Consider the following 25,904-nt stretch of genomic DNA (forward strand, 5'->3'; position numbering starts at 1 on the left):
CACGTCCATCTTGGCCGATGCGTTCCAACCTATCACGTACGTCCTCCAAGCAGCATACATAAGACCGGAAGTAACTAGGGATTACTAGCGCCCTGAAGAGCGGTAAGCCGCCATATTCAATTGTAAGCTGCGCTACTACAATCGCTATACTAACACTGATTCAGTCCCCAGTACGGTTCAGGTATGTACAGATCATTTTCTACAAAGGTGCCCACATCCTTTGATGCACCTTGTACTCATGGCTTCCCACTCTTCGAGTTGCATGTATTTTATTCATGTATTTCATTTGTGTAATGCATTCTGGGATCACCACTTATAAGTGTTATAACCTACCTGTTAACTACTACGTAGTCCTGTGCTCTTTACTATGCACCTCTACTCTTGCCAATTTGAGTTCAGCTTAAACTTTACATTTAACTTTACATTGATTCCTTAACCCCTGCATAGATCACCGTGTACAAGGGGCACCCCCACTCATCCACATGGAGCAGGGAATACTGGATGTTGACAAATGTACTAATACTAGCCCTAGCCTATATACACATGTACTATTACTACCATTCCCTTTGATATGGCGACTGTTCCAAAGATGTCTGTAACTGTATCTTCCTATACTCTTGTTTTTAACTTTATTTTCTAATTTTGCAAATATTGACCTAGCTTGTATATACAATGTTATATTCAGTCTATGAATGACATGTCCTGTTATGTGTTATATGGTAATTTTCCAAACTCATATGATATGCTATAAATTACATGTATATGTTTCCTCAGTGCCCGACGAAGGTCTCACGACCGAAACGTTGACGTTGCACGTATATCCTCTGGCATTTACCCTGAGAAATAAATTTAAAAAAAATTTTGTTGAACGCAATCAAGGTGTGCGGAATACATTTCTTGACCTATATCTGGTTTGGGACCCTATTTCGAGCACCCGAAGATACTGGTGCTGTCTGAACACAACCAGACTCTGAATCCAGGCGGTTTTTAGAACTGATATTCCAAGTATTTTTGAAGCTTGTTTTGAGGTGTTTTTAATAAAGGGACATGTCACTTTTTTACAAACCATTTTTTTACGTGGTGTTTTTAATTCAGCAGTGAAGAAACACACCTCATATGAACTACACAGTGTATTTTCCTTATGAAAACAATGGGAAGCAGTTTGCAGGTGTATTTCAAGTTAATTCCGGAGCGCAACACGAGCATTTTAGCTCCGAAATACGCCTGAAAATAAGATTTTGATCATGCCCTTAATGTGTAAGCTGGGAATACTCCTTTAAGACCCATTTACATTTATATTATTGTTACAAATGTTATAAATGCACAAAAAGATCAATGTTAAAACAATAGTAAAAAGATTTTGTATCCATAAAAATAGAGGATATCTGTGGTGGCATCTTCATATAAAAATACCTTATGTGCCCGCACAATCACCATGACGTAACTGTAAGTCATGATGGCATAATGTAAGACAATCTGATGTACAGTTATTCCAATGAAGGCTTAAAGGAACAGTGTCATCACAAATAAATTTTTTATATGTTAAAGATGTTAGTGCTTTAATAAAAACGTTTATATTCATTTGTGTGTTTGTGTTTTACTGTTTCTTATTTTTACACTTTTTCTTCCCTATGGGGGCTGCCATTTTTTGTTCCATTTCTGTGTGTGTCGATTAACGACACACACAGACATGGAATACGGCAGCCACAGTCCCATAGGGACTGTGAACGGCTCCCGTCCCATTGACTGCCGTGTACGGCGTCTGTGTGGGAACTGCGCATGCGCCGCTCCCACACAGTCCTATTCGAAATTGGCGCCGTCCGGCGCCATTTTCCTGTGGACCGGAAGTCGCGGCCGGACAGTAATATTACTACTTCCGGTCGCGGCTTCCGGACTTGTGCACATGGAACAGCGGCAGCAAACGGAGCGGACGGGCCGGAGGGAGCCGCGGCGGCAGGAGCAGGTAAGAGATTTCAATGTATGTTAGTGTTTGTGTGTGTTTACTACTGTATGTAAACCTACTACACTGTGGGTTACCTCAAAAAATGGCGACACACAGTGTAGGAGGTTAAACCTTTCAAACCCCTCGTTTATCCCGGCACTAGCCAGGATAAAGGAGGGGGGGATGCTGAGAGCTCACTAGAGCGAGGGCTTTTAACCCAATGTTGCAATGCTGCAATTTTGGGAACTAGCTCCATCTAGTGACCAAAAATGGGTAGTATTATAAATTAGAAAAAATTTATAATATTTCCTGACTCGCGAAAAAAATAAAAAAAATTTGAACAATGTTTAATCACCCACACACTAAATGTTTAATTTTTTAAAAAAAAACATGTTTTTCTGGCAACACATTCCCTTTAAGGGGTTAATGTTATGACTGAACGGTGTATAATCATCAAGGGCATAATAATAGGGGTTGCAAAGGTAAAAGTCTCACTGGGGGCTGGAATATGAGGGGCCAAAAGACAATACTAATATTATAAATGGCACTTAGTCTATCTAAATAGTTGCCTATTGGTCAGTGTCTGTAGCGTCCAGAATAAAAAGAATATGTAATTTCTAAACAAGGTTGTAATAATAGAGACGACCCCTCTTAATGCAGAAGTGACAGTTTTACACACGGATCCAATTTATATAAGTGACACTATTGATGTAATTGTTCTGCAATATGTCAGCTTCTATGTACAGATAAAAACAAGGGGACATATAGAAAAACACCGAAAAAGCCATACTTACAAATGGACACAGCCAGGTCAGAAAGGCCGATGAAGGAGAGTGAGCAGGTGCTTTAAATAATAATAGCCACTCCCAGTAGTCTTGAGGGGAGTGGTGTGTGGTGCATGGGTTGTGTAGTAAAGAATAATAAATGAATAGTGTATGTGCAAGTGTAATAATATAAGTGAAATATAGGGGGCAGTAATGAGTAAAGTGCCTCAATAAAAATAAATGAATAATGAGGTGCAAGTGTGTGAAACATGGAGGGATAGTGTGTAAGTCATGAGGCACAACGTGTAATGCCAGGTAGAAGCCTATTTGTGACGCCTTGATAATTCATAGAGCGGGCTACCCTGCTTCTATGCCAAACAACAACACACCATGCTCTCCCAGCATCAAAGACCCGGCTGTGTCCAAAAGAAGCAAATATAAGTAATAATGAAAAATACCTGGGGTATTAGTGATCAATTTTGGCAAAAAGGACGCAAGCTCGCAATCCACGACAAGGATCCCCAGACTTGCGAGTCCCTAACTCCCTAACTGGAACGAAAAGCTCCTGATGCACAGACAAAACAGATAAAAACAAGGGGACATATATACAAAATATATAAAACAACGAAAAAGGCCATACTTACAAATGGATACAGCCAGGTCAGAAACGCTGATGAAGGGGGGTGAGCAGGTGCTTTAAATAATAATAGCCACTCCCACTAGTCTTGAGGGGAGTGGCGTGTGGTGCATGGGATGTGTAGTAAGAAATAATAAATGAATAGTGTATGTGCAAGTGTAATAATATAAGTGAAATATAGGTGTAAAGGATCTGCCAGGCACAACTTCTGTGTATACGCCCATAGGTAATCAGTCTGCACCTGAGTCTATGCCTCTGAGACTGACTCCATCTTCCACCACTCAGGATGGCAGGCTTAGGAGTGGGAGAGCCTATCGCAGCCTGGCCAGACGGAGCTAGCTCCTGCCCTCTGTCTATTTATACCTGCCTTTCCTGTTCCTCCTTTGCTTGTGATTCTTCTTGTGTGGTTTCCTGGCTCAGCTACAGCTTCTGACTATTTGATCCTGCTCCATACTGACCCTGGCTTACTGGCTACTCTCCTGCTCTGCGTTTGGTACCTCGTTCACTCCTGGTTTGACTCGGCTCGTTCACCATTCTTGTTGCTCACGGTGTTGCCATGGGCAACTGCCCCATTTCCCTTAGCTTTGTGTACCCTTGTCTGTTTGTCTCGTGCACTTACTGAGCGTAGGGACCGCCGCCCAGTTGTACCCGTCGCCTAGGGCGGGTCGTTGCAAGTAGGCAGGGACAGAGTGGCGGGTAGATTAGGGCTCACTTGTCCGTTTCCCTACCCCCATCATTACATAATCACAAGCCCTATACCTAGTCTACCCTGGTCCCTGACACTACTATGGACCCCCTTGAGACCCTGGCTCAGCAAATGCAGGGTCTCTCCCTACAGGTCCAGGCTATGGCTCAGAGGGTCAACCAGCCAGACGCTACCATGGTAGTGCCCCTCACCTCACCTCTTGAACCCCACCTCAAGTTGCCTGACCGGTTCTCAGGGGACCGGAGGACTTTTCTTTCCTTTCGGGAGAGTTGTAGGCTCTACTTTCGCTGAAAGCCCCACTCCTCAGGTTCTGAGAGCCAGCGGGTGGGTATAATTATGTCCCGGCTCCAGGAAGGGCCCCAAGAGTGGGCCTTCTCCTTGGCTCCTGATGCCCCGGAACTTTCCTCCGTTGATTGTTTCTTTTCTGCTCTCGGACTCATTTATGACGAGACTGACAGGACTGCCTTTGCTGAGAGTGAGCTGGTGACCTTACGTCAGGGTAAGAGACCTGTTGAGGAGTATTGTGCTGACTTTAGGAAGTGGTGCGTAGCTTCTCGGTGGAATGACCCTGCCTTAAGGTGCCAGTTTAGGTTGGGCCTGTCGAACGCCCCGAAAGACCTGCTAGTTAGCTATCCCTCTTCTGACTCCCTAGACCAGGTTATGGCTTTAGCGGTACGACTTGACCGACGTATCAGGGAACGACAACTTGAACGTTTTTGTGTTTTCCCCTCTGACTCCCCCATGATGCCTCCCGAGGTCCCGTTGCTTCGCTCTTCCACGGAAGACTCGGAGGTACCTATGCAACTCGGAGCCTCCGTGTCCCCCCGACAACGTAGAGAATTCCGCAGGAAGAATGGTCTCTGCTCCCTAATGGTAGGATATTTAATCTTTCTTGTCCCGAACGTGAAGCCATGAGAGAGTATATCCAGGAATGCCGGGCCAAGGGTTACATTTGCCCCTCTACTTCCCCGGTAGGTGCTGGCTACTTCTTCGTAGGGAAGAAGGATGGTGGTCTTAGGCCATGCATTGACTACCGTAACTTGAATAAGGTCACTGTAAGGAACCATCCCCTTCCTTTGATTCCTGATCTCTTTAATCAGGTTCAGGGGGCCCAATGGTTCTCTAAGTTTGATCTACGGGGGGCGTATAACCTTATCCGCATCAAAGAGGGGGATGAGTGGAAGACTGCGTTTAACACGCCCGAAGGTCATTTCGAATACCTCGTCATGCCCTTTGGGTTGTGTAATGCTCCCGTGGTCTTCCAGAATTTCATAAATTAGATTTTAAGAGATTACCTGGGGGTGTTTCTTGTAGTGTACCTTGATGACATACTGGTGTTTTCCAAGGACTTGTCCTCCCACATTGAGCATGTCAGGAAGGTGCTCCAGGTCCTTCGGGAAAACAAACTGTTTGCGAAAACCGAAAAATGTGTGTTTGGGGTACAGGAGATACTATATTTGGGACAAATCCTCACTCCTCATGAATTCCGCATGGACCCCGCCAAGGTCCAGGCTGTGGCGGAATGGGTCCAACCTGCCTCCCTGAAGGCGTTAGTGTTTCTTGGGGTTCGCTAATTATTACAGGAGATTTATTGCTAACTTCTCGGTCATCGCTAAGCCTCTTACGGACCTCACTCGCAAAGGTGCTGATCTCCTCCACTGGCCTCCTGAGGCTATCCAGGCTTTTGAGGTCCTTAAGAAGTGCTTTATCTCGGCCCCGGTGCTGGTTCAGCCCAACCAAATGGAGCCATTTATCGTGGAAGTTGACGCATCCGAGGTGGGAGTGGGGGCTGTCTTGTACCAGGGTACCAGGTCCCTCACCCATCTCCGTCCCTGTGCCTACTTCTCCAGGAAGTTTTCGCCCACTGAGAGTAACTATGATATTGGCAGCCGCGAACTATTAGCCATTAAATGGGCATTTAAAGAGTGGCGCCACTTCCTGGAGGGGGCTAGGCACCAGGTAACGCTCGATGGGTGCTATTTTTTTATCAGATTTAACTTTTTGGTTACCTATAGGGCTGGGTCTAAAAATATTAAGGCCGATGCTCTGTCGCGTAGCTTCATGGCCAGCCCTCCTTCGGAGGAGGATCCTTCTTGTATTTTGCCTCCTGGTATAATCATTTCTTCTATTGATTCTGATTTAGTCTCTGAAATTTCGGCCGATCAAGTTTCAGCTCCCGGGAACCTTCCTGAGGACAAGCTGTTTGTTCCCCTGCAATTCCGGCTAAGGGTACTTAGGGAGAATCATGACTCCGCACTATCGGGTCATCCAGGCGTCCTGGGTACCAAACACCTCATTGCCAGAAACTATTGGTGGCCTGGGTTGCCTAAAGACGTTAAGGCTTACGTCGCCGCTTGTGAGGTTTGTGCTAGGTCCAAGACTCCCAGGTCCCGACCAGCGGGCTTACTACGTTCTTTGCCCATTCCCCAGAGACCTTGGACCCATATCTCCATGGATTTTTTTCACCGATTTGCCTCCATCTCAAGGCAAGTCGGTGGTGTGGGTTGTAGTAGACCGCTTCAGTAAGATGTGCCACTTTGTGCCCCTCAAGAAACTACCCAATGCCAAGACGTTAGCTACCTTATTTGTCAAACACATCCTGCGTCTCCATGGGGCCCCTGTCAATATTGTTTCGGACAGAGGGGTACAATTTGTTTCATTGTTTTGGAGAGCCTTCTGTAAAAAGTTGGAGATTGATCTGTCCTTCTCCTCTGCCTCCATCCTGAAACTAATGGCCAAACGGAGAGGACTAATCAATCTCTAGAACAATATTTAAGGTGTTTTGTCTCTGACTGTCAATATGATTGGGTCTCATTCATTCCCCTCGCCGAATTTTCCCTTAATAACCGGGTCAGTAACTCGTCAGGGGTCTCACCCTTTTTCTGTAATTTTGGGTTTAATCCACGGTTCTCCTCCGTTTCACCTGGTAGTTCCAACAATCCCGAGGTAGAGGTCGTTCATCGGGAACTGTGCACAGTCTGGGCCCAGGTTCAGAAGAACCTAGAGGCGTCCCAGAGCGTACAAAAAACTCAGGCTTATAGAAGACGGTCTGCTAACCCCTTGTTTATGGTCGGGGATCTGGTGTGGTTATCGTCTAGGAACTTGCGCCTTAAGGTCCCGTCCAAGAAGTTTGCTCCCCGGTTTATTGGGCCGTATAAGGTCATTGAAGTCCTCAATCCTGTATTTTTCCGACTGGAGTTGCCCCCATCTTTTCGAATACACGACGTGTTTCATGCCTCCCTCCTTAAACGCTGCTCCCCGTCCTTGGCTCCCTCGAGGAAACCTCCTGTTCCCGTTCTCACCCCTGAGGGGGTGGAATTCGAGGTGGCCAAGATTGTGGACAGCAAGATGGTCCAAGGCTCCCTTCAGTACCTGGTCCATTGGAGAGGATATGGGCCTGAGGAGAGGACTTGGGTACCCGCCCGGGATGTTCACGCTGGGGTATTGGTCAGGAAGTTCCACCTTCGTTTCCTCAATAAACCAGGTCCACTTAGAAAGGGTCCGGTGGCCCCTCATAAAAGGGTGGTACTGTAAAGGATCTGCCAGGCACAACTTCTGTGTATACGCCCATAGGTAATCAGTCTGCACCTGAGTCTATGCCTCTGAGACTGACTCCATCTTCCACCACTCAGGATGGCAGGCTTAGGAGTGGGAGAGCCTATCGCAGCCTGGCCAGACGGAGCTAGCTCCCGCCCTCTGTCTATTTTTTACCTGCCTTTCCTGTTCCTCCTTTGTTTGTGATTCTTCTCGTGTGGTTTCCTGGCTCAGCTACAGCTTCTGACTATTTGATCCTGCTCCATACTGACCCTGGCTTACTGACTACTCTCCTGCTCTGCGTTTGGTACCTCGTTCACTCCTGGTTTGACTCGGCTCGTTCACCACTCTTGTTGCTCACGGTGTTGCCGTGGGCAACTGCCCCATTTCCCTTAGCTTTGTGTACCCTTGTCTGTTTGTCTCATGCACTTACTGAGCGTAGGGACCGCCGCCCAGTTGTACCCCGTCGCCTAGGGCGGGTCGTTGCAAGTAGGCAGGGACAGAGTGGCGGGTAGATTAGGGCTCACTTGTCCGTTTCCCTACCCCCATCATTTTAATAGGGGGCAGTAATGAGTAAAGTGCCTCAATAGAAATAAATGAATAATGGGGTGCAAGTGTGTGAAACATTTGTAAGTATGGCCTTTTTCTATGTACAGATGTAGAGATCTTTAACTTGACTTAATGTGTTAAATACACAGTGGCAAGAAACTTACATTTCACTTTTTCACTGGTTTTTAATGGCTTAAGTGTTAAGTTACAACGCCGCAGCAAGTTATCAGAGTCAGGATAAAAGCCCTTTTACACTGACCGATTATCGGACAGACTAACGTTCATAGTACGCTCGTTCCCTATAATTGTGTAAACAGGGCACAGCGATCAGCAGATGAACGCGCAAACGCTCGATCATATGCTGATCGTATCGTTTAAAAAAAGTTAAATATTATCGTTGTCGGCAGCACATCTCTCTGTGTAAACAGGGAGACACACTGCCGACATGATAATAATGTATGGGGACGAGCGTTCAGAGTAACGACTGCTCGTCCCCATACATAGCTCTGTGTGACAGGAGCAAATGAGCACCGATCAACGATGTTGGCTGGTGTAAAAGGCCGTTAAGGATTGCTACATCTGTACATGACTTCACACAAACGAACAAGAAGTTTATCTGCTCACCAGGCCGTGCATGTGTCTAATAAACTCTCGGTGTGCGGATAATAGTTTGGTAACTTTATGGAGCATTAAAAATTAGATAATCCAGAACTGAAACGAAATTAAATCAAATATATCCTTTATAAGTATAACAGTTTATATCCATCTAGTAACAGATTACACGTTTCATACATTACATGTTCATAGTCGTAGCCCCTATAATAACACATGTATCTTTCTTCCAGGTCTATAAAACAGCAGTCCCATGTAACATGCCTATATTCAGTGTATACACAGACAGTCTATCCAGGTAGTAGGAGATAATCGATGATGTAACAGATACTGCAGCCACTTATGATGTCACTGATGATGTCATAGACAGTACTAGTCGTTAGGTTCTATGTGCAGCTGGATTACACTCACTTTGCACTTGATATTTGATCAGTGTATCCTACAGCTCATGACTTTTTTGGCTTTTTCTACCATTTCTGGCAATAACATCTGGACCAGGACTGTGATGACTGTGATTGACAGGTAAGACGCAGCATTTTATCAGCTATAATGTCAGTGTTATTAATTATACATGTTACTAAAATATATAGGCTCTAGAAATTCTCATATAAGGCCGGATTCACACTGGACATTACTGCAGCAATTTCTAACCGCACAAACATCTCACCACATATATAATTGTAGAAGGAATTTTGTCGGGGGTTGGGTTATTTTTTTTTAGACAAACAGTTCAAGATCCAGTAACATGTTTCTATTAACGCAAGTAACAACCGAACATGTGGATTTTACATTCAGATTTCAAGGTTTCATATTTCCCCATTAAAGTTACAACTTCCTATTTCCTGAAAATTGCAGCTATCAGTAATGTGTGAATGGAAATGTGAATTCTTAAGTATTTTCTAAAACAGACATGTCAGGAGAGACGTCAGATCCTCTATCATTTTATATGTATGTTCTGTCCTTTGTATAAAATGGTCTTATTTACCTTTTCAATGGGTTTTCCATGACCTTAATATTGATGGCCTATACTTAGGATAGTCCATCAATATCGGATAGTCCATCAATATCAGACGTGGATCTTACTCCTGCCACCCCCATAATCAGAGTAAAGGGGCCACACCCCCCTGTTGGTCAGCCCCATGTTCTCTTTATTGTTTACCAGGCAAAGCTCCATGCATTTGATAGTGGCTGTGCTAAGTATTGCAGCTTAGAGAGCTGCAGTACCAGGCAAAGCCATTACAAAATGTACGGCACTGTGCCTGGTAAGCAGTAAAGGGGCCCCTTCATTCAGCTTGATGTTGGGAGTTGGACCCTCAATGATCTGTTATTGATAGCCTTTTCTAAGGGTTGATCATCAGTATTAAAGTCCCGGAAAACCCCTTCAATGTTCATGTTCCACATTTGCCAGATTACAGAGTATATATGAGGAGGTCACAACCACCACCTCCTTCACCAACTAACTCTGCCATGGGGCATACCGCTGAGGTATTTTCTATAGACAATAATATAAGAGGATTAATATAAAGTGCTATAGTAAGAAGAATGATATTATTGTATGTTATTGCACATTTCAGGCTACAGTGAATATAAACTCTGTATGTATATGGCAGTAGATGTATCCTCAAGGCCAGGAAGCTGTAGCATAAGCCTCCATAGGGAGGTTTACATTTGCTTACTCATAGAAGATGTTGCTGTTAGACTTTCACTGAGATGGATCTAATAGATGCTAATAATATACTTATAGACAGATGTAAACTGAATTTGTGGGTATTGACTTTTATATGATATTCTCCCATATTGTCTCAACAGGTCATGGCACAAGACCCAGAGCCACAACTTCCTGGGAAGTGCCTTGAATACAGTAAACAGGTCAGATTTATTTTTTCATTCATATTACTTATTATGTGTATTTCATTGCTTCATTCTGTTTAATTAAACAAACATCTTACTAATAGAATATCTGATTCTGTAAACCGGATAAACCAGACTGGTTATATTCTATCTATCTATCTATCTATCTATCTATCTATCTATCTATCTATCTATCTATCTATCTATCTATCTATCTATCTATCTATCTATCTATCTATCTATCTATCTATCTATCTATCTATCTATCTATCTATCCTCTTTGGTATCTATTAAGGGTCCAGGTCCTCACAAACTTATCCAAAAGATAAAATATTTGAGTATAAAACTGAACCTGCAATTTAAGCTTTATTCATGAACTCATTGAGTGAATATGCGATGGTGAAAGTAGCGACTCCCCATAACTCCCCAACAACAGTTCACACTTTTACATATGGCTGATTCCGCTCCTTCATGTGATTTAGGCAGAATGGTAACTTCTAACACTTGGAGGCAGCGATAGTTATCAGAGTCTAAAGGGGAAACCAAGTATCTCACCTTTTGTATTTTATTCTCAACAGATCCCTCGATTTGTCCCAGAAGTGCTGGTGCCGGCGCAGTGTCCTGAATACAACACTCAGGTATTGATCTATCTTTCCTTTAATTTACCTTTCATGATTATTACTCATAAACATCCCAAATTATCTGGTCAGAAAACAGATGGGACTCCTTCATGTCATATAAGCAGATAGATACCTGGCACTTGGAGGCAGTCATAGTTATCATGAATACTCTTAGTCTTTTGACACCAAGGTGTTCACCAAACATAATCCTACTCATGGATACAGAGCTATACATAGAACATAGGGGACCCAAACCAAAGATCAAGCAGGACCCTCAATTATGGTGCCCAAATTTAGCTACTGAGGACAGAAGGGCGTGATGTTTGTTTACCTCTCCATTTCCTTCCCATGACCTTTGGGCCAGTTCCCCACCGCCTTGGTTCCTAACAATGTAGTTTCTCTGGAGAGAGGAGTCCTGCGTAGGTTGTCACCACCAAGCCGCAAAGAGGGTAGGACAAACCTGGGCCCATATAAGCCGGTGTATCTCTATGCATGTGCGCCCGTGCTTGACTATTTTCATTAAAAGATAATACAAGGAATTTTCACGCTGATAAGTTGTCACCTACATCAATATCTGCGACCTGAAAATCTCCTTAAGCCGTGTTCACCCGTTACCATTAATTACATTTTTTTGTGAAAATGAAAGCAAAAACCGTGAATTGACCATGTTTCACTTTGCGTTTTGGCACAAATTATCGCAGTTTTTCTATGCATTTTTATCATACAACAATTATAGGCCATGTCCCTAAAAATTCTGAAACTATCAGCACTGATTGTATAGTATCAGACCATGGCCAATGACAAAAGGAAATAGCAGCACGCAGTTGTCAATTTCTTCTTACATTTCCAGGAGTAATTGTAATGGCAGGAAGGAGGTGAAGGGAAGTGAGCCCTAATCTACCCACCGCCCTGTCCCTGCCTACTTGCAACGACCCGCCCTAGGCGACGAGGTACAACTGGGCGGCGGTCCCTACGCTGGCTAAGTGCACAGGAAGACAAACAGGGAACACGCAAGGGAAGGGGCAATAGCCACGGAACGCCACGAGGAAACGGGGCGGCGAACGAACAGTCAGGACCAGGACGAAGTGAGTACACCCGAGCAGGCACGGAGACAGAAGCAAGCCAGGGCAAGCAAGCAGGTCAAGCAGAACTGCAGCAAGGCAGAAGCACGGCAGAAGCAGGCTGGAGCAAGCAGCAGTGGGGCCAGGAATCCAAAAGAATTACAAGCACTGAGGGAGAGCACAGGGCAGGTAATAAAGGGCAGGGGGCGGAGCTAACTCCGAGAGACCAGGCCGCGATAGGCTCTCCCACTCCTGAGCCTGCCACCCTGGTTGGTGGGAGATGGTGTCAGTCGAGCAGGTCTGGCCTCAGGTGTGGATTGATTAATCCCAGGAGTATAGCTAGATGAAGTACCTGGCAGATCCCTAACAGTACTCCCCCTTTTATGAGGGGCCACCGGACCCTTACTAAGGGGACCCGGTTTAGTGGGGAAGAGGAGGTGGAACCTCCTGATCAATACCCCAGCGTGAACATCACGGGCAGGTACCCAAGTCCTCTCCTCCGGCCCGTATCCTCTCCAATGGACCAGGTACTGGAGGGAGCCCTGGACCATCCTACTGTCCATAATCTTGGCCACCTCGAATTCCACCCCCTCAGGGGTGAGAACGGGAACAGGAGGTATCCTCGAGGGGGACCAGGACGGGGAGCAGCGTTTAAGGAGGGAGGCATGGAAGACGTCATGTATGCGAAAGGATGGGGGGAGCTCCAGACGGAAGGATACAGGGTTGAGGACTTCAATGATCTTATAAGGTCCAATAAATCGGGGAGCAAACTTCCTGGACGGGACCTTAAGGCGCAAGTTCCTGGACGACAACCAGACCAAATCCCCGACGACAAACCGGGGGTTAGCAGAACGTCTACTATCCGCCTGAATCTTTTGTGCGCTCTGGGACGCCTCTAGGTTCTTCTGAACCTGGGCCCAGACAGTGCACAGTTCCCGATGAACCTCCTCTACCTCAGGATTATTGGAACAACCAGGGGAGACGGAGGAGAACCTTGGGTTAAACCCGAAATTACAGAAAAACGGGGAGACCCCTGACGAGTTACTGACCCGGTTATTCAGGGAAAATTCAGCAAGGGGAAGGAATGAGACCCAATCGAATTGACAGTCAGAGATGAAACACCTTAAATATTGTTCCAGGGATTGGTTGGTCCTTTCCGTTTGGCCATTAGTTTCGGGATGGAAGGCGGAGGAGAAGGACAGATCAATCTCCAACTTTTTACAAAAAGCTCTCCAAAATAAGGAAACAAATTGTACCCCTCTGTCAGAAACGATATTGACTGGGGCCCCATGGAGACGCAGGATGTGTTTCACAAACAAAGAAGCTAACGTCTTGGCGTTAGGTAGCTTCTTAAGGGGCACAAAGTGGCACATCTTGCTGAAGCGGTCGACTACCACCCACACCACCGACTTGCCCTGAGATGGAGGCAAATCGGTGATAAAATCCATGGAGATATGGGTCCAAGGTCTCTGGGGAATGGGCAAGGAACGTAGTAGGCCCGCAGGTCGGGACCTAGGGGTTTTGGACCTAGCGCAAACCTCACAAGCGGCGACGTAAGCCCTAACATCTTTAGGCAACCCAGGCCACCAATAGTTTCTGGTAATGAGGTGTTTGGTGCCCAAGATGCCAGGATGACCAGATAGAGCGGAGTCATGGTTTTCCCTGAGTACCCTCAGCCGGTATTGCAGGGGAACAAACAGTTTGTCCCCAGGGACGTTCCCGGGAGCTGGACCCTGATCAGCCGCGATATCAGAAGCTAAATCAGAATCCGTGGCAGAGACGATTATACCAGGGGGTAAAATACAAGCGGGATCCTTCTCGGAAGGAGGATTGGCCATGAAACTACGTGACAGAGCGTCAGCCTTAATATTCTTGGACCCAGCCCTATAGGTAACCAAGAAATTAAATCTGGTAAAGAATAGTGCCCACCGAGCTTGTCTAGGATTAAGCCTCCGGGCCGATTCTAGGAAAACCAGATTCTTGTGATCCGTAAGGACCGTTACCTGGTGTCTGGCCCCCTCCAGGAAGTGCCGCCACTCCTCAAAAGCCCATTTAATGGCTAGAAGTTCGCGGTTACCAATATCATAGTTACTCTCCGTGGGCGAAAACTTCCTAGAGAAGTAAGCACAGGGGCGGAGATGGGTGAGGGAGCTGGTACCCTGGGACAAGACGGCCCCCACTCCCACCTCGGAAGCGTCAACCTCCACAATAAATGGCTCCTCTTGGTTGGGCTGAATCAGCACGGGGGCCGAGATAAAGCACTTCTTGAGAGTCTCAAAGGCCTGGACGGCCTCAGGGGGCCAATGGAGGACATCGGCACCCTTGCGGGTAAGGTCCGTAAGAGGCTTAGCGACGACCGAGAAGTTGGCAATAAATCTCCTGTAATAGTTGGCGAACCCTAAAAAACACTGTAACGCCTTAAGGGAGGCAGGTTGGACCCATTCCGCCACAGCCTGAACCTTGGCAGGGTCCATGCGGAATTCATGAGGAGTGAGGATTTGCCCTAAAAATGGTATCTCCTGTACCCCAAAGACACATTTTTCAGTCTTAGCAAACAGATTATTCTCCCGAAGGACCTGGAGCACCTTCCTGACATGCTCCACGTGGGAGGACCAGTCCTTGGAAAACACCAGTATGTCATCAAGGTACACAACAAGAAAATTACCCAGGTACTCTCTCAGGATTTCATTAATAAAATTCTGGAAGACAGCAGGGGCATTACACAACCCAAAGGGCATGACCAGGTATTCGAAATGACCCTCGGGTGTGTTGAACGCAGTTTTCCACTCATCCCCCTCTTTGATGCGGATAAGGTTATATGCCCCCCGTAGATCGAACTTAGAAAACCATTGGGCTCCCTGAACCTGATTAAAAAGATCCGGAATCAAAGGAAGTGGGTACTGGTTCCTTACGGTGACCTTATTCAGGTTACGATAATCAATGCACGGCCTAAGACCACCATCCTTCTTCCCCACGAAGAAGAAGCCAGCACCTACAGGAGAAGTCGAGGGGCGAATGAAACCCTTGGCCAGGCATTCTTGGATATACACCCTCATCGCTTCACGTTCAGGACATGAAAGATTAAATATCCTACCCTTAGGAAGCTTGGCACCAGGCACCAAATCGATAGCGCAATCGTAATCTCTATGGGGGGGCAACACCTCGGAGGCCTCCTTAGAAAACACATCGGCGAAGTCCTGAACAAACTCAGGAAGCGTGTTTACCTCCTCCCGGGGAGAAATAGAGTTAACAGAAAGACATGACATAAGACATTCATTACCCCATTTGGTGAGATCCCCAGTATTCCAATCAAATGTGGGATTATGCAACTGCAACCAGGGAAGACCTAATACCAGATCAGACGATAATCCCTGCATCACCAGTACAGAGCACTGCTCCAAATGCATGGAGCCAACCAGGAGTTCAAAAACAGGAGTATGCTGAGTAAAATAACCATTAGCAAGGGGGGTTGAGTCGATTCCTACTACAGGGATGGGATAAGGTAAATCAATACAAGGCATCTTTAGAGACATAGCAAAATCCACAGACATGATATTAGCAGATGAGCCAGAATCCACGAAAGCACTGCCCGTGGCAGACCGGCCAGCAAACGAGACCTGAAAGGGAAGCAAAATTTTATTGCGTTTCACATTAACGGGAAATACCTGTGCGCCCAAGTGACCTCCCCGATGATCACTTAGGCGCGGAAGTTTTCCGGCTTCTTATTCTTGCGCCTGGGACAGGTGTTCAGTAGATGCTTGTCGTCCCCACAGTAGAAGCAGAGACCATTCATTCTGCGAAACTCTCTACGTTGTCGAGGGGACATGGAGGCCCCGAGTTGCATAGGTACCTCCGAGTCCTCCGTGGAGGGGCGAGGAGACGGGACCTCGGGGGGAATCGCAGAAAAGTCAGAGGGGAGCACACTGAAGCGTTCTAGCTGACGTTCCCTGAGACGTCGGTCAAGTCGTACTGCTAGGGCCATAACCTGGTCAAGGGAGTCAGGCGAGGGGTAGCTAACCAGCAGATCCTTCAGGGCGTCAGATAATCCTAACCTAAACTGGCACCTTAGGGCCGGATCGTTCCACTGAGAAGCTACGCACCACTTCCTAAAATCAGAACAGTATTCCTCAACCGGTCTCCTACCCTGACGTAAGGTCACCAGCTGACTCTCGGCTAAAGCAGTCCTGTCAGTCTCGTCGTAAATGAGTCCGAGGGCAGAGAAAAAACGATCAACAGAGGAAAGTTCAGGGGCGTCAGGAGCCAAGGAGAAGGCCCACTCTTGGGGCCCTTCCTGGAGTCGGGATATGATGATACCCACCCGCTGGTTCTCGGAACCTGAGGAGTGGGGCTTTAGGCGGAAATACAGTCTGCAACTCTCCCGGAAGGAGAGAAACGTCTTACGGTCCCCTGAAAACCGCTCAGGTAACTTGAGGTCGGGTTCTAGAGGTGAGGTGAGGGGTACTACTAAAGCAGCGTCACCCTGATTGACCCTTTGGGCCAGGGCCTGGACCTGTAGGGAGAGGCCCTGCATCTGCTGGGTCAGGGTCTCAAGGGGGTCCATGATAGCGTCAGCGTAGGAGAAATGGTAGACTAGGTAAGGGCTTGTAATTATGTAATGGCAGGAAGGAGGTGAAGGGAAGTGAGCCCTAATCTACCCACCGCCCTGTCCCTGCCTACTTGCAACGACCCGCCCTAGGCGACGAGGTACAACTGGGCGGCGGTCCCTACGCTGGCTAAGTGCACAGGAAGACAAACAGGGAACACGCAAGGGAAGGGGCAATAGCCACGGAACGCCACGAGGAAACGGGGCGGCGAACGAACAGTCAGGACCAGGACGAAGTGAGTACACCCGAGCAGGCACGGAGACAGAAGCAAGCCAGGGCAAGCAAGCAGGTCAAGCAGAACTGCAGCAAGGCAGAAGCACGGCAGAAGCAGGCTGGAGCAAGCAGCAGTGGGGCCAGGAATCCAAAAGAATTACAAGCACTGAGGGAGAGCACAGGGCAGGTAATAAAGGGCAGGGGGCGGAGCTAACTCCGAGAGACCAGGCCGCGATAGGCTCTCCCACTCCTGAGCCTGCCACCCTGGTTGGTGGGAGATGGTGTCAGTCGAGCAGGTCTGGCCTCAGGTGTGGATTGATTAATCCCAGGAGTATAGCTAGATGAAGTACCTGGCAGATCCCTAACAGTAATAAAAGAGGAACCGCACAGTGAGGAGCTCTATCATGGTCTCAGGTCCAGGTGTAGGCGGGCTGCTCAAAGAATACAGAGAGCGCCCAACTAATGCCTAGGATATATAGTAGGAGAGTCCAAGGTAAGTCCTGAATATTTCTTGTATCTCTGCACACACGTTGTATCACATATTTACTGGCTGGATGGTTTATAACAATAATGGATATTTTCTCTGGTACTGAAATCCAGGAACCCAGTTTAATTTATCTCACATTGTCCCTCAGAAAATAAGGTTGTTCTGCCTAATATTTCCCCGCTTCAATGCTGGGGGTGGTAGAGGGAAGAATAGAAAAAAATGCCCGTCACAAAATATAGTGACTTCTTATTACTGACAAGCTACAAACCTGTAATATATTAGGAAAAGACCAAGAACCTGGAAATCTGATGAAGTCAACTATGGATCCAGACTAAGCTGCCACCTAAACTTATTTGTCGTCAGCAAACTTGGTGCATGCCCAGTATATTCATTACATGTATCCACATTATATGTGTCCAGAGACACCACAAAAGAAAAAGAGAATCAGAAACTCCACATTTCTCTATAGTTTCCCTTTAAGTTCTGGTTTATATAGAGATATAACTTTAAGCTCCTGGGCCTTGATGCCAAATCTATATCAGGTCCTGCCAACTATCATATACCATATATAATCTACACTCCCACAGACAGAAGAGACTGGTTTTATGGAAAATGGGCTCCTGGGCAACAAGCAATGTAGGCTCGCACCCACTAGGTCATCTTTTTATATTGTTTTTTTTTACATTTATCTGGTGGTCTAAGGCTGTGAAAGGGTTCAGTGTAAATTCACTGGTTTAAGGCAGTAAAGGGATTATTTTTACATTACCTGGCGGTCGAGGGCAGTCAAGCTAGAAGATGGGGGCACTGCAGATTTGCCCAGATTGCGACCCCCTTATGCATGTCATGGACACCAGGGCCTCTGTGTGACTGGTTGCAACCTCTTCACCCCTATAGTTATGTTCCCTGGGTTTACACTAACATTACAAAATGTGTTCAATGTCTGACTCGCCCTGTGATAGAAAATGAAATGTGTGAAAGTAAATATATTATTATTCGTTTTAGATATGTGGTTATTTTATATATATATGTTTTAAACCCATTATGTATTTTACAGACATTTATAACATCTGAATATGTGGCACCAGTGACAGCCGACATGCTAGAAGATCCACTGTATATATGTAAGTATTTTAGCAAATAACAACCTATAGAAATTCTATAATCTGATGTCATCCAGAATGTTCCTATAGAGACACATGACAAGACTGTGGGAACAAATTCTCTAATGTTACAGACCTGTCAACCAGGGCCGGCCTTAGGGGTGTGCGACCTGTGCGGTTACACTGGGTGCATTACCTGTCACTACTGAATGGGGCACTGCTGGCATTGATGTCTTGAGCACCCAGGGCCTGCACACCTAATCCCTCAGTTGGTGCAAAAACCTAAGGAAAGGGCACTGCTCAGGATGCGGATACATTCCCTTGATAATGGATTACATTACAGTGTGGCAGACAATATCTGTCTGGCGGTGTTATTTGGGCACTGTATGATTGCATTATTTGAGTACTATATTGTACTCAAAGCTGAATTCACACGCTGCAGATTTGCTGCGCGGCAAAATTCACAAGTGTTACAGATGTATTTTACTGCAACTCTGTATTATTATAGAAATGCTCCATAAAGAAGATATTATGATACTAGAAATATATAAGGGACTTGTTATTTAGGTAATTTCCTAATACACCGTTGGCTTATGGGGGAGCACACAGCGCACACAGTGTCTACATTACCAGTACTGCAGTCTGTGCGCCACCATACAGGTCCGTCCACATGAAATTGCTGTGTACATGAGCCCTAATGTACATTTCCTTCATTGTTGGGTGGTCTATACTGAGCACACGTCTGTCTGAAGATTTAACTCTACACAATTATCCTTTTTTCCAGAACACCTTAAGATCGGCTGCCTGCTGCCAGGGGGACTCTCCGAAGCAATATCTCATCTATACAAGGTGCGTCTATCATTAGTTACTATATGCAGTATCCACCAATACCCTCCACAGTTAGAATGACACTTTTTTATGCCCTGGGTAGGAATGCCTCTTTTGTATGCCTCCACAGTAAGGAAGCCCCCTTTTGTAAGCCTCCACTAAGTATTTTTATGCCCCTATTAATAGCGCCCCCTTTGCGCCACAAAAATAAAAAATAATACTCACCTAATAGACAAAGAACTTGGTCAGACATTCTGCTTCCTATGAAATCAGTGGCCTGGCGCATACGATGTAATTTAGTGACGTCATCGCGCTGGGCCGCTGACGTCATCAGCATACTCCCAGTGCCTCGTAGGCTACAGGCCTGAACTAGGCCATGGCCTACGAAATCATACGGCAGAGCAGGAACACAATGGCTCCCTGCGCCGTCATGGTTTGTCCAATTTCAGGGGCATATGGGGCCCCATCGCTGGGCCCCGGGCAGTCACCCCATTAACACCTTTGGTAATCCGCCACTGGTTGGGGTCAGGTCTCTGCTCTAGATAAAAATGTTTCCATTGATTGGGATTTGTACTAATACATTGTCCCTCTTACTCCTAGCATTAATTCCTCATAAGAGTTGATGACAACCACACGTCCCAGGAGGGCAAGTCAAAGAATAAGCAGAGCCCTCCACCTCACATCACATAAGGTTCTACATTCAGCCAGACGTATTCAGTAGGAGAGTCCAAGGTCAGTGTATTTTATTTCCTGCATCTCTACACGATCACACAGGGCGCATTACTGGTCAATACTGAAGGGGGCACCACCACCATAGATACACAGAGCACCCACAGCTTGTACTCCCGATCCAGCACTTTGTACTCAAATCTAAAAAAACACAAAAACATGCAATCCCTAGTTGTTATAATTGTTATTTAGGCACTATATGATTACATTATTTGGGTACAACATGGTACATCATAAGTGGGAGGGGGCCCATAGAAGATACTGCACAGGACATCAATAAACCTAAGGTCGGCCCTGGATGTAACATAATAACTGCAGCAGTAACATGCCGTCCACACTGACATGACCGCTGTGGTCTAGTAAGCAAAGACAACAGAACCACCAGCGCAGGAGCCACAGGAATATAGAAGATGAGTAGTGACTATTCGTTATTGTTAGCCATATATATACTGAGGTTTGTAGAACTGTCAGAAAAACCTAATACCCCATGTTCTACTCTCTCGACTCCAGTCCAAAAGACTCCACAATAGACAAATTAGATGTATTCCATTAAGGATAAGTTTATATAGGAGAATAACAATAAGCTCCTGGTCCCGGATATAAAATCTATATCCTGGTCCTCTAACTATTATGTGCCATTATACTGCTGGTGTTATTTGTGTGGCAGAGGGGCATTGGACTCGTCGTGTGATAGAAAATTAAATGTGTGAAAGTAAATATATTATTATTCATTATAGATATGGCGTTATTTTATGTATGTGCATTAAACCCATTATGTATTTTACAGACATTTATAACATCTGAATATGTGGCACCAGTGACAGCCGACATGCTAGAAGATCCACTGTATATATGTAAGTATTAAAGCAAATAACCTATAGAAATTCTATAATCTAATGTCATCCAGAATGTTCCTATAGAGACACATGACAAGCAAGACTGTGGGAACAAATACCCCAATGTTGTCAATAGGCTGAACATATATTTGTTGATATGATGAACTATACCAGGCACACGTCATAATATATTTACAATTTAAACTTTTTGTTCCAGAAATACTTAAGATCGGCTGCCTGCTGCCAGGGGGACTCTCTGAAGCAATATTTAATCTATATGCGGTATGTCCATCATTACTTACTATATACAGTACCCGCTAGTAGCTCTTTGCACTGAAAAAGTCATGAACGGGCAAAATTCCCATAAGAAACCACAAGGAGGGCCATGTGGCCCCCACGAAGAGAGGGGTAGTAGTGGGAAGTCTTAGATAGTTGGCAGGGATAGGGATAGTGTAGGTAATGTTTTTGTTTTTTTTTCTAAATGGAGCTGTCCACATGTCTGGGAGTGCCGAGTAGTCTACGGGGAAAGGTATTGGCCTGAAGATAGATGCAAAGACCATTAGTTGAGGGGATTAGGGGTGGAGTAGCGTAGCGAGATTTAAGGCAGGGGCTCCTTGCCAAGAACATTTGCAACTCATCAAGACCTGGTACAAGCATTCGCAAGCGCTTGGGGAGAAGTAGCGTGAGAGTCAGGATGCCGGCGGCTGCTGCAACTACTTGCAGTGGACACATTAGTGCCTTTGATCTCACAGCGCCATTGGTGAAAGTTCGGTAGCCCTAATTTAGGCCTACTCTATTAAATCACAACTGGAGGTGGCCATACCACAGAAATGAAATAGACAAGGAGTTGAGTAAGTTACATTATCCAGTCATTATCTGCAGACATGGGTGACAATGGATGCTGGCAGAATGTTTTTATATTTATAAGACTCAAGCAGAAAGCAGTGGAAGGGGTCAGGATATCGCCACATATAGAGGGTCCACAAGTCATGCAGCACATGATGAGATACGTCTATGATTAGTTACTATATACAGTACCCGCCGGTCAATCTCTACACTTAACATCAATCCAGATGTGTCCTCTATTTTTCTGATTTGTAAATGTATTGAGCTGACAGCAGCTAAAGATAGGAGGGCAACCTACCTGCAACATATTGCCCCAAACGGGGACATACATAGACACCAGAGGGCCCCTGTAAAAGAACAGTATATGAGCCTTAGCTCTCCAACCATATATCATCTCCCATATCATAGAGTATCCCCTTATGTCTCTCCATCCTCCAGTAATTGTGAGCTATGAAATTCATTGTCTCAATGCTTTACATGCAATCTGACAGTAGGATGCTACTAGCTACTTTTAGGGTGATAGTGGACCCCCTTACCTGCTGGATCCCAATGCAGCTGCCCGGGTCTCACATATGGTATGTCCACCCATGATTTATGTGAGAAAGTCCAATGGGAAAAGCCCTCTGATAAGTTAAAAGATGGTTGCCCATTAGGCCTATGCATTTAATAGCCACTGATTTCATGTTGTGTAACCGCTGAGGGGTTATATTATATAATACTGTATATTGTAATGCCGTGGTGAAGAAAAGGTACAGGGTTCAGGAGCCTTCTCTACTACTTAGTGTAACAGCGCTTGGCACTTGTGCCAAGTATTCCACACTTAGCCCCAAACTTTGCTAGCAGTCAGGGGAGACACTGCTCACCTAACGGTTGTCATTACTACAAGTAATAAAAGCGAGCGGCAGAAAGCGGACCTATCCATGCTACCCGTCACCCTGGGGTCCACAGCGTTTAGCTGCAGGATTATAGGGGTATGGGTGGCAGGACTTCTAGTATAGTTACTCTCTGTATCTATTTGTGAATATGTGTATGAACCCTCTCAGAGACCCCATAATAGTTTACTGTTGTGATGCTCTATGTTCTGCCAATGACCTTAGATTAAAATCCTCCATAATCCGAAGCTCCCACTCTTTTGTCCAAGATTTTTCTCGCACTGCACCGTCCTCTGGAATGCGCTACCGCAGACAATCAGATTAATTCCCAATATCCACAGTTTTAAACGTGTCCTGAAAACAAATCTTTTTGGACAAGCCTATAACATTCCCTAATCAGACTCCTTTCCTTGGCCCCATTAGTCCTCAGAAAAAGATTCCTTCACACTCCTTGCACCGTACTGAATTTCATGTCCGTTATACACGGATACTGGCTGGTGACCGGCTAATGCAGACTTATGTGTACTACCCCATGCGTATAAAAGATGTCTGGACCATTGTACTGAACAAACACTTTTACACTTTGTGTCTCCCTTATTTCCTCATAGATTGTAAGCTCTTGCGAGCAGGGTCCTCAATCCTCCTGTCTGAATTGTAAACTAGCTTTGTCACTATGTAATGTCTGATATTGTCTGTTTATGTTCCCTCTAAATTGTAAAGTGCTGCGTAATATGTTGGCGTTATATAAATAAAGATTATTATTATTATTATTAAGGTGGGCCATGTGGCCCCCAGGAAGGGGCAGTGGTAGGGAAGTATGAAGAGTTTGGTAGGAATAGGCATAGTGTAGGCTAGGTTTTTTTTTTCGTTCAAAATGGAGGTTTGTACTTGAAGATTAGGTGTAAGATAATTGTGTGAGGGGATTAGGGGTGCAGTAGAGGTAATTGGTTGAGGGGATTAGGGGTGGAGTAGTGTAGGGGGATTTTAGTCAGGGTTGCCCTGCCTAAAAAGTTTGCGACACATCAAGGCCTTGAGGAGGTGGGAACTAGGGTGCTGGCGGCTACTGTAGTTCCTTGCACGTCAAGTTCAAAGCACCACAGGCTGGAAGTTCAGTCGGCTTTATTTGGGCCTGCTATTTCAATGTGAAACTGGAGGTGGCCATAGGACTACGATTCAATAAACAAGTAGTTGAGTGAGTTGTGTTATCCAGTCACGGTCTTCAGGCATGGGTGACAATGAATACTGGCAGAAGGTTTTTATATTTCCAGGAATCTGCAAAAAGCAGCAAAACGGACCAGGATATCGCCACGTATGGAGCCCCCACAAGTCATGCAACACAAGGGCTGTTTGGCTGGAAATGTCCTAGCATCGTAGAAACAAGGCAGGTATGAGTATAAGCCTAGCAAAAATTTGAGGGAACATGGCAGGATGATGGGCAAAATGCTAGGGCCCTTGTGCAGGGTTCCTGAGAGGGTGAGGGCAGCATGATCCCAGGAGGTCCTCATAGTCTGAACATGGGGGTTGCCAAAATGTTTACAACACAGGGTACTGTCATAATGTTTGTAATTACAGGAGCAGTTTTTTGGATCGTGAAGAGCAGCAGAGAAAGTAATTCACTACAGGACCACTGGAAGGACAGGTGACAATATGACTTGTAGTGAAGCAATGGAAGAAGAAGGCATGGCAACAGCAGGTGGGTGAGTCTGATTCTGATCTGTCAGATGATTATGAGTGGTCTAATGTTGAGGATAGTAGGGCTGATGGGCAAGATGTTGAAGATGCTGAACAAATGTTCAAACAGGATGAAAGAAGAAGGTAAAAGCAAGTAAAAACATTCCGGACAATGGTATCAAAAGTATCTGGAAGGGCTTCGGGGAAATAGGAACAAGGGTGCCGGCAGCTGCTGCAGCTCCTTGTCAAGGGAAAAAGAGGCAGATGAGGTTATTAGAGATTGGGTGAAGGGATTTTTTTTTTAAATATTGCAGTGTTATGGGGGTGAAGCAGGGCCCCCTTTTTAATCAGATGCCAATAAAAAGGAATGATGCCCATAAAGAAGGCTAAGTATATAATAAACTATATCTATTGCATCTAAATGAATCATCAGTTAACGATGTAATAGACAAGTAGTTGAGTGAATTGCATTACTCAGGCAGGAGTTGCAGGCATGGGTGACGATGGATATTTGCACTGTGTTTTTGTGCCTACAGGACTCAAGCGGGAAGCAGTGAAAGGGGCCAGGATAACGCCACACATAAAGCATCCAGAATTCATGCAGCACAAGTACTTGGACTTGGGATGTAATAGACTGTTCGGAAGCCATTTGTTGGCGAGGAAGGCAGTTGGCGTTCGAAACGCGTATGCGGTTTTGTATCACCACTTCACGAGTTGTGGTTTAAGAAGTTTGTTTCTAATAAAGTCCAAAGATTGGATCGCTAGACCATATTTTCTACTGTTTGCTGTACATTTGTTGGACACTGGTGGTCAGGGAGTCACGAAGATTGGTCATGGTGACCAACGACTACCTGGGTAGAAGACCAGAATCATGCAGGCAGGCATGCCTGTCCCTAGAAGTGGGATTGGTTGCTTGGTGATGCAGCAAAAGGACTTGGGATGCAATGGACGGTTCAGACAGCATGGTGTACATTGGCCGGACATAGGTCTTCATTTGTTAACAACCTGCAAGCAAGGCAGAAGTTTGTTTAAAAAACGAGTAATTGGTGAGGGCAAAGTAAGTCAGTTGCACGTTTTCCTTACACCCCGCCTATTTACATAGGTCAGACCCACAACCTTAAGTATTTGAATTACAAATAGTACACATGATCCCATTCAGCCCACCTAAAAGGAATACAGACCACACACCAAACCACCTATTGGCATACAGGCAGGGGTGGGATTCAAATTTTTAACAACAAGATCTCTTTTTTTCTCACAAAGACATATGCCCGGTGGAAAGGGAGCACTCGCTGTGTATCGCACCATGGAAAATGATTCTAATAAACAAATAAAACAATTACAATATTCCAAATACACCCTATATTAAAGTTGACTCTAAATAAAGAAATTCCATGTCCAGAATGTTTAACTGGATTTCCACACTATGTATATAATTACAT

At 45.5% G+C, this 25,904-nt stretch overlaps 1 long non-coding RNA gene across 4 annotated transcripts; it reads left to right on the forward strand.

The window, feature by feature from the left end:
* Nucleotides 1–695: 695 nt before the first annotated feature.
* LOC142742091 (uncharacterized) lies at nucleotides 696–25,243 on the forward strand. 4 transcript variants are annotated; one of them, XR_012881299.1, is made up of 12 exons: nucleotides 696–879; nucleotides 8,978–9,266; nucleotides 10,554–10,613; nucleotides 11,174–11,233; nucleotides 18,635–18,701; nucleotides 19,465–19,529; nucleotides 20,109–20,240; nucleotides 21,025–21,091; nucleotides 21,291–21,355; nucleotides 24,060–24,176; nucleotides 24,364–24,484; nucleotides 24,999–25,243. It is a non-coding gene; the product is annotated as an uncharacterized LOC142742091 (long non-coding RNA). The 4 variants fall into 4 exon arrangements; XR_012881298.1 differs by having other exon boundaries at nucleotides 701–879; nucleotides 21,291–24,176; nucleotides 24,364–24,488; XR_012881296.1 differs by having other exon boundaries at nucleotides 702–879; nucleotides 21,291–24,176.
* Nucleotides 25,244–25,904: the final 661 nt, after the last annotated feature.

Source organism: Rhinoderma darwinii, chromosome 2 (genome assembly GCF_050947455.1).
Source record: "Rhinoderma darwinii isolate aRhiDar2 chromosome 2, aRhiDar2.hap1, whole genome shotgun sequence".
NCBI lineage: Eukaryota > Metazoa > Chordata > Amphibia > Anura > Rhinodermatidae > Rhinoderma > Rhinoderma darwinii.